Source organism: Procambarus clarkii, chromosome 13 (assembly GCF_040958095.1).
Source record: "Procambarus clarkii isolate CNS0578487 chromosome 13, FALCON_Pclarkii_2.0, whole genome shotgun sequence".
Classification (NCBI taxonomy): Eukaryota; Metazoa; Arthropoda; class Malacostraca; order Decapoda; family Cambaridae; genus Procambarus; species Procambarus clarkii.
The window spans coordinates 27,662,581-27,677,287 of NC_091162.1; positions in this window are offsets into that span (position 1 = coordinate 27,662,581).

Sequence of the window (14,707 nt, forward strand, 5' to 3'; positions counted from 1 at the left end):
ACTACAATGACCTCCAGCTAACACACCCAGAGGTTAGGGAGGCAGCAGTAGAGGAGAGAGAGAGAGAGAGAGAGAGAGAGAGAGAGAGAGAGAGAGAGAGAGAGAGAGAGAGAGAGAGAGAGAGAGAGAGAGAGAGAGAGAGAGAGAGAGAGAGAGAGAGAGAGAGAGAGAGAGAGAGAGAGGGGGGGGCAGCAGTAGAGGCAGCAGTAGAGGAGAGAGAGAGAGAGAGGCAGCAGTAGAGGAGAGAGAGAGAGAGAGGCAGCAGTAGAGGAGAGAGAGAGAGAGAGGCAGCAGTAGAGGAGAGAGAGAGAGAGAGGCAGCAGTAGAGGAGAGAGAGAGAGAGAGGCAGCAGTAGAGGAGAGAGAGAGAGAGAGGCAGCAGTAGAGGAGAGAGAGAGAGAGAGAGGCAGCAGTAGAGGAGAGAGAGAGAGAGAGAGGCAGCAGTAGAGGAGAGAGAGAGAGAGAGAGGCAGCAGTAGAGGAGAGAGAGAGAGAGAGGCAGCAGTAGAGGAGAGAGAGAGAGAGAGGCAGCAGTAGAGGAGAGAGAGAGAGAGAGGCAGCAGTAGAGGAGAGAGAGAGAGAGAGAGGCAGCAGTAGAGGAGAGAGAGAGAGAGAGGCAGCAGTAGAGGAGAGAGAGAGAGAGAGGCAGCAGTAGAGGAGAGAGAGAGAGAGAGGCAGCAGTAGAGGAGAGAGAGAGAGAGAGGCAGCAGTAGAGGAGAGAGAGAGAGGCAGCAGTAGAGGCGAGAGAGAGAGGCAGCAGTAGAGGCGAGAGAGAGAGAGAGAGAGAGAGAGAGAGAGAGAGAGAGAGAGAGAGAGAGAGAGAGAGAGAGAGAGAGGCAGCAGTAGAGGAGAGAGAGAGAGGCAGCACTAGAGGAGAGAGAGAGGCAGCAGTAGAGGAGAGAGAGAGAGGCAGCACTAGAGGAGAGAGAGAGGCAGCAGTAGAGGAGAGAGAGAGGCAGCAGTAGAGGAGAGGGACACAAGAGGAGAGGAGCAGCAGTAGAGGAGAGGGACACAAGAGGAGAGGAGCAGCAGTAGAGGAGAGGGACACAAGAGGACACCAACAGCCTCAGGAGCCACCACACAAGAGCCTGGTCACCTCTTTATTACCTTCCTCAAGGTTTTATTAAAATTAAATTTTTTATTATTGCAGGTTCCGTCCGCAAGGGTGGGGGGGGGGGGGTGGAGGGCAGGGGGTGGTGTGGAGGGCAGTGGATGGTGTGGAGGGCAGGGGGTGGTGTGGAGGGCAGTGGGTGGTGTGGAGGGCAGGGGGTGGTGTGGAGGGCAGTGGATGGTGTGGAGGGCAGTGGGTGGTGTGGAGGGCAGTGGATGGTGTGGAGGGCAGTGGGTGGTGTGGAGGGCAGTGGGTGGTGTGGAGGGCAGTGGATGGTGTGGAGGGCAGGGGGTGGTGTGGAGGGCAGGGGGTGGTGTGGAGGGCAGTGGGTGGTGTGGAGGGCAGTGGGTGGTGTGGAGGGCAGTGGGTGGTGTGGAGGGCAGTGGATGGTGTGGAGGGCAGGGGGTGGTGTGGAGGGCAGTGGGTGGTGTGGAGGGCAGTGGGTGGTGTGGAGGGCAGTGGATGGTGTGGAGGGCAGTGGGTGGTGTGGAGGGCAGTGGATGGTGTGGAGGGCAGGGGGTGGTGTGGAGGGCAGGGGGTGGTGTGGAGGGCAGTGGGTGGTGTGGAGGGCAGGGGGTGGTGTGGAGGGCAGTGGATGGTGTGGAGGGCAGTGGGTGGTGTGGAGGGCAGGGGGTGGTGTGGAGGGCAGTGGGTGGTGTGGAGGGCAGGGGGTGGTGTGGAGGGCAGTGGGTGGTGTGGAGGGCAGGGGGTGGTGTGGAGGGCAGGGGGTGGCGTGGAGGGCAGGGGGTGGTGTGGAGGGCAGGGGGTGGTGTGGAGGGCAGGGGGTGGTGTGGAGGGCAGTGGGTGGTGTGGAGGGCAGGGGCTGGTGTGGAGGGCAGTGGGTGGTGTGGAGGGAAGTGGATGGTGTGGAGGGCAGTGGGTGGTGTGGAGGGCAGGGGGTGGTGTGGAGGGCAGTGGGTGGTGTGGAGGGAAGTGGATGGTGTGGAGGGCAGGGGGTGGTGTGGAGGGCAGTGGATGGTGTGGAGGGCAGTGGATGGTGTGGAGGGCAGTGGATGGTGTGGAGGGCAGTGGATGGTGTGGAGGGCAGTGGATGGCAGGAGGGTGGTGTGGAGGGCAGTGGATGGTGTGGAGGGCAGTGGATGGTGTGGAGGGCAGGGGGTGGTGTGGAGGGCAGTGGATGGCAGGGGGGTGGTGTGGAGGGCAGGGGGTGGTGTGGAGGGCAGTGGATGGTATGGAGGGCAGGGGGTGGTGTGGAGGGCAGTGAATGGTGTGGAGGGCAGTGGATGGTGTGGAGGGCAGGGGGTGGTGTGGTGGGCAGTGGATGGTGTGGAGGGCAGTGGATGGTGTGGAGGGCAGGGGGTGGTGTGGTGGGCAGTGGATGGTGTGGAGAGCAGTGGATGGTGTGGAGGGCAGGGGGTGGTGTGGTGGGCAGTGGATGGTGTGGAGGGCAGTGGATGGTGTGGAGGGCAGTGGATGGCAGGGGGGTGGTGTGGAGGGCAGGGGGTGGTGTGGAGGGCAGTGGATGGTGTGGAGGGCAGTGGGTGATGTGGAGGGCAGTGGATGGTGTGGAGGGCAGTGGATGGTGTGGAGGGCAGTGGATGGCAGGGGGGTGGTGTGGAGGGCAGGGGGTGGTGTGGAGGGCAGTGGATGGTGTGGAGGGCAGTGGGTGGTGTGGAGGGCAGTGGATGGTGTGGAGGGCAGTGGGTGGTGTGGAGGGCAGTGGGTGGTGTGGAGGGCAGTGGGTGGTGTTTAGGGCAGTGGATGGTGTGGAGGGCAGTGGATGGTGTGAAGGGCAGTGGATGGCGTGGAGTTTTTTTTTTGTTTTTTTTTCTCCCACAGACGTGGCCACACATTTACAATGCTAACCAGCATATATACATTTTCTTCTGTCCTCCATGGACAGGGTTAGAGAAGTGTTAAACATATAGTTCAAGGGTTTATTGAACAATCAACCACAGAAGGTGAGTCGGTGCTTTTAAAATGCTAAGCTAACCTACATACGTAAATACATAGATACACAGATTTACGTATGCCCTACATAAAGTGTTTGATATGTCCTTTACATAGTGTCATTAATAATGTACATTCACAAAGGTGAAATGTAATTCTGATCAGCTTCCATATATACTTTATACCCATACATATACATACACACACATATACATACATATATACACACACATGCATTCACATTCACTTGTCTCATTTACTCTGACAGGGTGAGATAGCTGATAAAGAAACTAGTGTGCAATTAAGCACTTAATCACTGAAGGTGATGAAGGTGCTTTTACAAGCTCAGGTTATATAGTTACATCATATATATACATTGTATAATTGATATATTACATGGTCAATCTTGGATACAAGTCCAATATATCATCAAGTGTTCCAGTACTCATATAGTAACTATAGAGTTCAGCATACCTTAGCCCACGAGGGCGAAAGTCAGTCAGTATGGGACATTCTACAATATAATGTTCAAGAGAGTGCATGTTTTCTCTTTCACAAAGTTCACACATTGTGTACTCGACATTTGGGTTTTGAGAAAGCTGCCAGATACGTCTATATCCCAGGCGTATTCTGGCCACTATAACATCACATTGCCGGGTTCTTGTTCTATTAGTCCCATATGTGAATGTCTCCTCACGATATCTATCATAATATTTAATGCTACAACTTTCAGGTCTTTGTGAATTTGTTAGGTCGGTGAGATTTTCATTAGATATTTGTTTAAGTATTCTCTTTGTCACTGCTAATGAAACACCCATATCAATTTCTACCACTGGTTTTCTGCAGGCTGCCTTAGCAAGCATATGAACAGTGTCATGCCTTGAGATGCCAACATGTGATGGGATCCATAGGAATTTAATCTCAAATCTGTTTTCTTTAGCAGCTAAAACATTCATTCGAATATCACTGACTATTTTCTGGGTGTCACTACTATGTGCGTTCAATGCCAGGAGTGCACTCTGCGAGTCACAGTATATAAGTCCACTGCCTTTGTCTTTTAAAAATTCAGTGGCAAGGTATATGCCTGCAAGTTCGGTTTGAGTTGTACTTGCCCAGTCATTGACGCGCTTCATTGCTGTATGTACGAGAGAAGATTGTTCAAATATGTTACATGCACATCCGGTACATCGTCCACTTTCTTCTACAGAGCCGTCGGTATAGCACTGATACACATCGTTACCCATACTCTGAGTACTTTCAGTGATGCTTTTCAGTGTTAACTGTTTTAATAATGTAGTGTGCACACTATCTTTCTTGGGTGCATTTACAAAATCTACTGATAGATCCCAGTTATCCCATGGAGTAATTGGCTGATTAATCATTAGCTGAGTTGGGTACATATTTAATATTTTGATGGAGTTGGCTACCTTGTAGAACCAATATACATAATCAGATTTCGTTCTTCTTCTTCTATAGACCTCAGGTGAGTGCAGCATATTAGAAAGTTTAGCTTGAAACTTCTTGTGTTGTCTAGATCTACTCAATGCCTTCACGCCGAAAACTGTGCTAATAGACAAAATTCTCTCGCTTATGGTAGGTAATTTTAACTCAGCTCTCATATTAACTATTCTCGTGGACTTTGGAGCCCCAAGGATGAGACGCATAGCTTCATTTTGCAAGGTTTCAAGAGATTTCAGCTCTTTGTCAGTATACAGTGTGAGATGTAGAGCATTGTAGTCAATCACAGAGTGTATAAATGATACATAAAACATTCTAGCAAGTCTCACGTTAAGTCCATGATTGACACCAACAAGGACCCGCAAGGGCTTTAATCTCTCCCAAAGTCTCCTCTTGAGAGAAGAAAGATACCCAGGGTCGTTAATGGGGACACCAAGGTATCTGTAAGACTCTCAGTTCTCAAGTGCTCGCCCATCTGTATGATAATTGGCTGGTGGAATACCACAGGGAATGAGGGCACGAGTTTTCTGTACAGAGATAAGAAGGCCACATTCCTCAGCTCTAGTTGGAAAAGCGTCGAGCAGAACTTGCATTCTAGGCTCGGTGGCAGCCTGTAAACATATATCATCAGCATAACAAATGACAGTGTCTTCATTATTAGTTGGAAGATCTTTAATAAGTTTATGCATCAGAACGTTGAACAACAAGGGACTGAGGACCCCTCCTTGTGGAGTTCCCAGTTCAAAGTGTTTGCTCTCTGTGCTTTTAACACCATTAAACAAAACATATGCTGTTCGATTAGACAAATAGCCCCTTATCCATTTCAGTAATTTTCCTTGTATTCCCAGCTCGGCAAGCTGTTCCAGTATGATTTCTCTGTTTGCTGTATCAAAAGCTGCTGCTAGGTCGATGAAGACTGTATGAGGGGAAGCTACAATATGTGCGAAGAAGGAGTCTAGCCCTAGCTTCGGTAGGGGTCAGACGTGTTGCATCGGCGCTCCAGCAGTTGGTGTTGTTTGCCAGCTCGGCTGGTTGGGGGCGGGTGTGTCTCTGCCCGCCTGTGCTGACGTGGCGTTACGATGGGGGTCCCTCTCCTCCCTGTCGTCCGGGCTCAGTCTGTGGGACTAGAGTTTTCTGTGCGGACTGGTTACCCGAAGATTGCGCTGGCTTGTGATATGCTCTCTGTCCCTGTGTTTGAGATTTATGGGGTCGAGTTAGTGACGGCCTGTAGGGCGATTTTGAAGTTCACAGAGGAGGTGGCGTATCGCGATTTTCTCCGGCGATACGAGGGGCGGACATTACCCCTGCCGGATGGTGCGGGCACTGTAACCCTCTCTGATAGGAGTGGTGCACTTACTTACGTCAGTGTGCATGGGGTTCCCTTGGAGTTTCGAGAGGGTCTGCTACGGCGGTATTTCGGCCGGTTTGGCGCAGTAGTTAGTGTGAGGGTGAACATGGTGTCTTCTAGTCCTCTTTAGGGTGTGAGGACTAACATTCGCACCCTGGGCATGAGACTCCGGGCAGATATTCCGTCCTCTGTGCGCCTTATGGGGTACAACGTTCGGGTGTTTTACGCCCGCCAGCCGCGAACGTGTTATCGTTGTGGTCTTTTCGGCTATCAGGCTGCTGTCTGTTCAGTGCCTGCTGTTGCACCAGTGAATCTCTTCAGTGAGGAGGATTTTCCGCCACTTCCTGTGGGGGATGATTTGGTGGATGTGGACGTCTCTTCGGCTGAGGAGGTGCCCTCTGTTTCAGCTGTCGCTCTGCCTGTTGAGCCCCCTGTTGTTGTCGCCTATCCTCTGGTGGTTGTGTCCTCACCTAGTGCTCAGCCTGTTCCGACTGGTGTCCCTGAACCTCTTCCGTCTGCCGTCTGCTCGGGCCCCTCGTCTTCCGGTTCTTCCTCTACTGCGTCTGTCCTGGTCCCTGCACCCTCGCCGTCTGTGCTGGGTGATGGGGTGGCTGCGGAGCCTCCTGCTGTGTGTGGTCCGGTTTCACCCTGTGGTAGAGGCTGCTGCCGTTCTGCGTCGGGCGTCGGTTCGTCCGGCTGGTGGTGCCCATGTTTCTGGGTCTGCTTCCGGCTCTGACGATATCCGGCCGGAGCCCAAACGTTCCAGGCATTCGTCTACGGCCTGGGTTGATGTTGGGGACTTCAGTGACTGTGGGTCTTCAAGTATTGACGGCGTGGATCCGGCTGAGCCGTTGTCTCCGCGGGTGGTGGTGGCGGAGGTTCATGTGCCTGCTGGTGCTGATGACCGTGTCTCAGGTGTGTCTCCTGTTTCTTCTCCGCCCGGGGGCTCATCGCTGTGGGGTGTGACTTCCGCTGCCAGGGATGGTGAGGATGCTGGTGTTGGGCATAGCCTGGTGGTGACTTTACATAAGGATTCGCGCCGCCATAATTCCCTGCAGTCGTCTGGTGGTGTGCCCGTGGCCGCTGATGCCCCTGTGGTGATGCCCTCTGTCGAGCCCCCTCCTGCGGTGTTGTGCTTTGAGGACCTGGAGGCCCGGGTTGCCGAGTTCATGCTGCTTGGATGGTCGGAGGATTTTTCTGATGGACGGGTTCCGGGTGTATGGGATAGGGTGGCGGTTACTCGCGTCCGGAGGGACACCGTGTGGGTTCCATGTCTGAGGGTGTTTGTTGCCGGGGTTCCGGTTTGGATGGCGCCCCCGGTGTTGGGTCAAGCCTCCTGGAAGACGTGGCTGCTTTGGGAGGCGTTCAATGTGTGGTTCCCGCAGGACAGGTTCACAGGCAAATGTGTACACTTAGCGTAGTTGTTGTTTTTGTTGTTATTCATGGCTTGTTGTGTGCTGTGCGAATTGTCTTTTTTTTTTTTTCCTGTGTTTCATTTTGTTTCTGTTCATTGTTGTGTTTTTGTTGTCGGCCCTTCTGGCCGATATTTAGTGTCTTTGTATAAATTTGTATTGATTTGTTTTGTGCTGAAATGTCTTATGTTTCTTGATGTACTTTCTGTTGTGTTTTATTCTCGGTCCTTCAGGCCAGTGCTTCTATGTTGTTGTGTTTGTTCCTGTTTTGTTTTCAGGTTTGCGTGTTTTGCTTGTTTATTTTTATTGCTTATTTTGGCCTCGCCCTTTGTTTATTACGGGGCGGATGGCTTGGTGTTTGTGATTTTATTCCTATATTGTTTCTGTGCTGTACGTTTGACCTGGTGTTATCATATTGCTTTACCTGTTGTACGTGTTTGTTCTTTGTTTTGTTTGTCCTGTTATGTTTCCTGTTATGCCTCTTGATGTATGTTTTGTTTTATGTTTTGTGATGTTACTGTGATTGCTAGTTTGCCATTATGTTATGTTTTGTGCCTTGATGTATGCTGTATTTTACTTTGCATTTATCGTGTTTGTGTTTTGTTGTGCTATGCTGTCGGCCCTTCTGACCGGTGGTCTATTGTTTTCTTTTGTTCTGTTATGTATTCTGTATTGTTTTTATTGTATTTAAATTGCATGCTTTGCATGTAAAAAAAAAAAAAAAAAAAAAAGTGCGAAGTACTCAGCAAAACAGTGTTGTGTACTGAGCCCAGGCATAAATCCAAACAGTTGGGGTGACAGGTGCCCCTGTATACGATACATGAGTCGGTTAAGAACAATACGTTCAAGCACTTTACAAACACACGATGTTAGAGATATGGGTCTATAATTATCTGAGTGTGGTTTGGGGATGGGAACAATGACACTCTTTGTCCAAGCATCAGGTAATACTCCTTCACTTAAACTCATTCTGAATAACACTAAATGTGGATTACCTGGTACGTGTGAGACTAATCTCAGTAGACTGTAAGTAATACCGTCCTCTCCAGAAGCAGTCGATTTGCCCAACTTTAGTGCATGATATAATTCCCAATCAGCTACATCATTAAGGTCCGACACGTCGATAGCTGTACAGGCAAGATTGATGGTTCGTTGTCTGTTGGGGCGTGTGTCATCAAGTTTGTGCTGTATGTTAATTGGGAGTGAGTCGTAGCTCGATGTTAGTGCCCATTGATCAAGGAGAATGTTTGCTTGTTCTAGTGGGCTGTGGTGCAGCGGTTTGGTTGGGCTGCTTCTAGAGATTTTTCGTATCTTTTCCCAAACTTCAACAAGTGTTGTTTGCTCATTTATACTTTGTAGGAACTCTTCCCAATGTTTATTACGTATAACGTTGCTCATGTCTCTCACCTCTCTATTTGCAACTAGAAATGCATGCAAGTCACCTTGTGCTTTGGTTCGTTTGTACGTATCTCCAAGTTGCTTTACTCGTTCATGTTCTTTAACAAATACGGGGTCAAGGACCCACTTGGGTGGTGGTAGGTGTTGCCCACTTCTGCTAGGCTTACGACCTGTTCCCCAACACACCCATGTGTCGTAGTAGGTAGTAATCGTATCAACGAGATCTCTGTAGAAGGCTTCTACATTCGTTATTGTGTAATCTTGATACCATTTTGATATACAATTAATAAAGTGGTCATGCAAGCCATATGGAATATTCATTTTCCGTCTCTGATGTCTATTAGGTACATCACACTGTACCTCATAGGAAGCAGAAACTGCATAGTGATCACTAACCAAGTGATTTACCAACGAACATTCCATCCTATCTTGCACAAGGTTTCTACCCATTACATAATCAAGTCTGCCTCCCAATAAATGAGTTTGGGTATCCGTAGTATACACGGTTAATCTGTTGTCATATACATATTTGATAAATTTGCATCCATTATCGTTGTTAGTACTGTCTCCCAGCGTAATGTGTCTAGCATTAAAATCTCCCATGTATATTGTCCCATGATTGTCTAGATCTGGGAGCAATGCTACATTGAGTTTCTGGCTTCTGGCATATACATTGAGGAATGAAAAGTGGCCTGCTGTAGTTTGTACATGAAAGTGATGGTACTGTGTGTGTACATTGTGTGACGTGCTCACAAGAATGTGCGGTAAATCACTTCTGACGTAAGTTAGTAGGCCTGTGGCGTTACTGTTATTATAGGATGCATACCCTCTGATTTTTGGTGGGGTTTTGTTTATCATGTTGGACGTGTAGGGCTCCTGTAAAGCAATTATATCTATGTTGTTACTGGTAACATATGCAATTAGGTCACTCAGTCTTTTGTTGATGCTACGAATGTTCCAACTGAGAAACCTAATGGTTCTTGTGTCAACAGCAGCCATCGTCTTGGTGTTGTTCCTCCCTGGGACTGGTGGTCCCATTGTTGTCCTTGTCCCACTTGCACAATGTGTCAATAAGTGACTCTACGACGTAAAGAGCCACACCAACCTGGCGTTTGGTGTCGTCAGGAACTTCTGGTGACATCAGCAGTTTCTTGATCACTGAATAACTCGGGATGGTCCGCGAGTGAATGTTCTCTGTAAGTCGTTTGGCATAATTACTGTCACTCAGAGTATTATCTTTTTCATTCTTGTACTTGGCTTGAGCGCGTTCGTTAAGGTCATGAATCATTTTAAAATATGCTGATGCAGATCGACTTCCTTTTCCAGTTAATGTTTCTGTGTCACTATCACTGCTGTCATCCCTGAGTTGACTGGCGACGTCGCTGCCACCGCCTCCGTTGTCGCTCTCCTCTCTGCTGCCGCCGCTGCTGCCGCTGCCGCCACCACCGCAGGTACCTTTACCAGCGCGGGCCACGGCTACATGCAGCTGTGACACAGCTGCATGGAGGCTGCTGTATCTCTTGTGGAGGAGCCCGACGTAGCGTCTGTATAATTTCAGTCAGTTCTGCTACCTATGCTTGCAAGGTTGCCAACTGTCCTTTAACTGTTGTATCAGGCTGTTGTGTGTTGTCAGGGGCGTTGCTGGTACTGTCACCACTATGGGATGGGTCAACAGTACTAGAGCCGGCATCAGTAGACACTTGTTGTGTCTCGGGCACTTGCCTCCTTGTGCCAAGGGAGGCTGGCCGTTTAGTACAGTCTGAGTGCCAGATGGTGACTCCTTCCATACCACATCTGAAACACTTCAGCGGCGGTTTAGACGGAGCCACAGATTCAGGTTGTTGCCCTGCTTCTGTTGCAGTGTTCTGTTGCTCCTGTTCCTGCTTTCTTTGGTCTCTGGTCTTATTATACTGACAGTCCTTCAGTACATGAGGACCGGAACAGAGAGCACACTTGGGTGTGGGGCACCGGCAGTACTTAGCTATGTGGCCACTGCCACAGCACTCGTAACACTCCACAGGGTTCGGCTCCCACACCCTGAACGTGCTGGGGGGCGCATACAACCCACCAAACCAATGCTGGTCAGGTGGCCGATCAGGCTTTTTCCAGACTATGACTATTTGATCAGTAGGCTTACCATTCTTGGTCAATCTTCGTGCTCTGTGTACCCCGTCTAATTCATAGGCCCACTCTAGTGGATATCCGTGACTGTACCTGTAGACTAGGTATTCATTCATTTTCTTGTTCCGTGTTGGATTATCTATAGGAGAGAGCTTTACATCACCTATTTCCCCTTGTAGAAGAGCCTCCACAACCTGCTACTTCTCTCTTGAAACATACACATATGGGGAGTTGACATGTGGACGTAGCACGCCTGAGGAACCAGGTGGGTACACCACGCTCAGTTTCTTACTCCACACAATCCTGTCCGCCACACTCGTGCCTTTAGGGAAGGTCAGACGTGTGTACTCGCTCCTTGGTGCTATCGGACGCCTTCCACCTTGTTGTTCACCAGGCTTCTGTTTCCCTTGTTTCCTTCTCTGGCTCCCAGTTACCACCTCCACAAACCCATCACTGGGTGGTGGGGTGACAGTGTCACTGGTCACGGTGGGGGAGAACCCTGAGGGTCCAGCAGCCACCTCCTCCATACCTGCTTCTTCAGGCGGCGGTAATTGTTGCTCTGACCTTCTCCGATACCTGGTTATCATTGATAATCATATGATGATGATTAGCACGACAAATGGCAGAGCAGGCACCATGCCTTATCAGTCATCGGCGCCAATAGTCATAAACCTGCACTGAGGGGTAGAGCACTCAGTAGGGCTAAAAGCCGAGGGTTAAGTATGCCAGAGGAGAATGGTCCTTACAGCACAGTATAATAGGGCGTGGACTGCCACCCTGGGTGACCACAGGCCTCTTGAGTAAACAGGTGGTGGGGTAGCCTGCGGTCAGCAGCGATGGCTGCCTCCCCTCACACACACACACAGACACAGTGTGTGTGGCTGCTCCAGATCTCAGTCAATGTTTCAAATAAGGATAGGCTCCTAGAAGGCCAATATACACATATACACATATATATATACATATATATATATATATATATATATATATATATATATATATATATATATATATATATATATATATATATATATATATATATATATATATACACATATACACACATATTGATTGTGCTCACTCTACTGCTCCTACCTATAGGCTCAGAGCTGCCTAGGAATGCTGGCTCTGAGACTCTTAATTAATCCTATTTAAGAGTTTTGCCACCCTCACACACAAGCTCCGCATTTCTCTAAGAAACTCTATTAAGGCAATGCCGGCAAGATTCACTTCGCTTGTTATTGTGTGAGGGACGCTATGGCGGGGCACAGTGAGTGAGCATTATTAAGAAGAGATCATATTCAATGTCTGAGAGTGCGGCCTGGCTGGTACGACAGAGCGCCTGACCCGCACGTCTGCTCTGCCCAGAGGCTGGGAACAGACTGGTGGTGTGGAGGTCAGTGGATGGTGTGGAGGGCAGTGGATGGTGTGGAGGGCAGTGGATGGTGTGGAGGGCAGTGGATGGTGTGGAGGGCAGTGAGCGGCGTGGAGGTCAGTGGATGGCGTGGAGGTCAGTGGATGGTGTGGAGGGCAGTGAGCGGCGTGGAGGTCAGTGGATGGCATGGAGGGCAGTGGATAAAATTAAAGTTTACTGAAGAAAATATATACACTTGCATAAGGAAATAATATAGGTGGAATGGTCCAATGGCGGCAACACTCCTCCCGCTCAGTCTCTGGCAACACGATCAGCTGGTTGGGTCCAACTGTCAGACGGCGGGACACACCTCGCGCCTCTGGCAACACAATCAGCTGGCTGGGTCCAACTGTCAGACGGCGGGACACACCTCGCGCCTCTGGCAACACAATCAGCTGGCTGAGTCCAACTGTCAGACGGCGGGACACACCTCGCGCCTCTGGCAACACAATCAGCTGGCTGAGTCCAACTGTCAGACGGCGGGACACACCTCGCGCCTCTGGCAACACAATCAGCTGGCTGAGTCCAACTGTCAGACGGCAGGACACACCTCGCGCCTCTGGCAACACAATCAGCTGGCTGAGTCCAACTGTCAGACGGCGGGACACACCTCGCACCTCTGGCAACACGATCAGCTGGGCGATTCAAAGTTCGTTTCTGGCTTCTTGAAAACCAGCCACTACTTGCAGATACACCAACGTCACCACATCTACATATTTATGTTCCACCACCAACTCAGTCAGTTCCCTCACACACAAGTTCCTCAGTCGTCCTTGTATTAGCATATGTGTGTATGTGACAAATGTGTATTATTGATACACATTTGTCTCACTAATTCATTGTAAATATTTACTATCTTATGCTATTATTATCCATGTGTGGGCCTATTGGTGGGTATGAATAGGAGCTGCATCGTATGGGCCAATAGACCTTCTGCAGGACTCGCTGCTGGCGCCATTGCTAGCTGGCCGCACACGGATTTGTTCCCGGAAAAACTCACGATTCTGAGCACCCATCAGCTCCATTCATCGCGGTTTTGTGAGGAAGAATACAGTAGTACTCCAAGACCCAGACAATATCTTGTTTTGAAGGAAACAATTCCGATTTCGTCTACAGTTGAAGGAGAAACAACGTTGTTGTTTACCTGCTGCCCAGCTGACTGGTATTCTGTGCGACCCAGTACGCAGGCGACCCAAACTCTCTTACCGCACTTTTTTTTTTTTAGGACCATATCACTGACCAGGTCACTTAGAGTCCTACCCTGAAGGGCGAGGCGATACCCTGCGGGCAACGGCACAAGGGGGCACCTTAGAAGGTGTACTGAGCCTGACAGGGAAAGGTAGACCAAACAGCTCATTTAGGTGTTAGGTATCCCTGATTCCACCTGGGGGAATCATTCTACGACCTCCGTTGGAGGGGAATGAATTTCTCCAGGCCTAGGAGTGTCTCAGGCAGTAGGTAGGGCAGTGATTCGGTCCTCACTACGTGGAGAGAGTCATGGGGAAGGCTAAGAGTAAGAGGAAATGGAGGCAGCTTTCAGACGAGGAGGGACGGTGGACCGATGTGCAGCAGGCACCGAAGAAAACTGCTATCGAGGCTTCACCACTTGCTTCTACCAGCAAGACAGCAGACATAATGGACCTAGAGAGAACAGCATCAGTCTCACACCAGCCAGTGTCAGACAATGCTTTTCTGTCCACAGCCCAGCCACAGGACAACAGTATGAGACAGGAGAGGACAGCACCAGTCTCACACCAGATGTCGCCAGACTCTGCACATCTTCCAAAATTCAAGATAGTGCAGACAGACCACTTTCCTACAGCATATGGAGTAGTAACGGCAATGGAAAAAGAACTACCATAGCTCAAACTTTCCATCACAGTCAACCTGAAAGGAGAAATAATAATGACACCACAAGACCAACAGACTGCAAATTACTTAGAAAAAGTAAGAGTCTTACAAGGGAAACCTGTATGCTTTGAAAAGCTGAACCCTTCAGAAAGACGCACACGAGTCGTGCTTTTGGGATACCCAATCGACTTTTCCCAGGATCCAGTACTAAAACACAAGCAAATCCTGAATGCGGAACGATGCCGCACAAAAGTAGACAAGGCAGCGACACGTCAGGTTCTAGTGACCGTCATGGGACATGTGCCAGAAACATTCAGTCTTGGAAATTGGGGAACATACCGACAGAGGCCATACGTCCCAGAACCCCTGTGCTGCTTCAGGTGTCTGGAATACGGCCACTATCAATCACGTTGCACCGGACAGGAGAGATGCGGAGTGTGCAGCCTGAGGCATCCAACCAAAGACTGTATAGCCAAGCATAAGGCAAACCAGGCCACAACAGCCAAATGTACAAATTGTGGAGGCAAACATCATGCCTGGAGCACAACCTGCTCTGCACGGAAATAAAAAGTGATGACAGCTCAGGCCAGGATAAACACACTGACCAGCACTACATACACCAACACCAACGTCTGGAACACTCGTACACAGCCACAATAGACACACACTCACTCTCACAGAACAA